Source organism: Alosa alosa, chromosome 17, assembly GCF_017589495.1.
Source record: "Alosa alosa isolate M-15738 ecotype Scorff River chromosome 17, AALO_Geno_1.1, whole genome shotgun sequence".
Lineage (NCBI taxonomy): Eukaryota > Metazoa > Chordata > Actinopteri > Clupeiformes > Clupeidae > Alosa > Alosa alosa.
In genome coordinates this window covers 29895715-29897389 of record NC_063205.1, presented here as the reverse complement: position 1 = coordinate 29897389, position 1675 = coordinate 29895715, and the positions used below count along the sequence as shown (strand labels likewise).

At 37.6% G+C, this 1675-nt stretch overlaps 1 long non-coding RNA gene across 1 annotated transcript; it reads right to left on the bottom strand.

Annotated features, from left to right (window-relative positions):
• Positions 1-260: 260 nt before the first annotated feature.
• On the bottom strand, positions 261-822 carry LOC125310335. Its single transcript, XR_007196284.1, has 3 exons — positions 734-822; positions 601-642; positions 261-331 (listed from the first exon to the last, which is right to left on the bottom strand). It is a non-coding gene; the product is annotated as an uncharacterized LOC125310335 (long non-coding RNA).
• Between the last annotated feature and the right edge of the window lie 853 nt (positions 823-1675).

Here is a 1675-nt window from a genome sequence, read left to right as displayed (position 1 = left end):
ACACTTAATACTATTTTTACAGTACAAAACAACTGTATTCTGGTATCTAATAGTTTGTGAGGGGAAAATATGTAAAACTGTCAGTGAAGTTTATTTTAGCAGGACAGCAGGACTCAATGGCACCTTCTGAAAGTATTCTGAAAACAGGGGTAATGTTTGTACTTATTTTGCACAAAAACAAACAGACTTTGCTTACCTCTTCTGAAATGGCATGTGAGTACTCAGTGAACTAGGCTCAACTCACTGGTACAGAGGAACTCCTAAATAGTCCAGGTCCAGAGGCTGCCTTTGAAGAGCCTGTTCCAGTCTGGTTTTCAGCCTCTCTAATAACCTACCAGTGTAGAGAGTAACTATAAATTTATCATAGATAATGATCTATCACTGACAGGAACCAACAAAAACGTTTGAAAATAAAACTGACTTTTAAGATAGAATAGAAGTGATTTCTCTTTAACTTTTACAAAATATAAAACATACACATCCGAGGATGTTGTTTTAAGTAGGAATACTGCCGCCAACAAGTTCAAAAGGTATGCTTTTGAAACTCACATCGGGCAACGACCTATTTTCATAGACAGTAAAATATATTTTATGACCCACCTGTGCTTCAGAAGGAGGCAGCAACTGGGGATCCATAAGAAACTTATTACACAGAAGAAATAGATACATAGACAGATTAATATGATTGTCTACCAATGCCCAGCACTGTATTTCTGTATTATTTATTTTGTACCTTATGATCAGTCATGAAGAACCATCAGAAAATGCCAACATAGCCTAGCTGATGTTGACACCAGTTGGTATGTTTTGTCACACATATCAATGGATACTTATTATTAACTTATAACTAACTCCCTCCTAACTAACAGCAATCTGTTGAGCATCAAACCTACTACGGTTTTTCTGCAGTAAAGAGTTTCTGTTGCCTACTATAAGAGTTCATCAAGTCCAAAGTAGCACCTCACAATCTGGAGGTAGACCTGGAATACGAGGCCTAATGGTTAGCACACCTCTTGATAATAATGCTAGCCTTTTTGTTAAATCACAAATCATTTTTACAGTTACAAATCCTGTTACACACACACAATACATATGAGACACTTCTCATCCCTAAGGTGGTGCAAAAGTCTGTACACCTGTAGAAAAGATTTGTAACTGTAGAGCAGCTTTTTGTGCGTAGAATATTGATGTGTAATTGTAGAATATATTTGTAATTGTAAAATATTTTTAACTGTAGGATGATTTGTAGCTGTAAAACCGATCCGTTTACCCTAGAATAGATTTGTAAGTGTAGCGCATATTTGTGATATTGACAATTACTTGTGCAGATCATTTTTACAGTTACAAATAATTTCTACAGTTTCAAAACGTGATACACACGTACAAAACTTTTGAGTCTAATATTCTTCCATAGGTTCCGGGTCTGGAATGCCAGTAGAATCTTTGTGGCTTGGTTCCTGGTCTGGAATGCCAGCATGATCTTTGTGGGTTGGTTCCAGTTCTGGAATGCCAGCAGAATCTTTGTGGCTTAGTTCCAGGTCTGGAATGCCAGCATAATCTTTGTGTCTTTAGTTCCGGGTCTGGAATGCCAGCAGAATCTTTGTGGCTTGGTTCCAGTTCTGGAATGCAAGCAGAATCTTTGTGTCCTTAGTTACGGGTCTGGAATGCCAGCAGA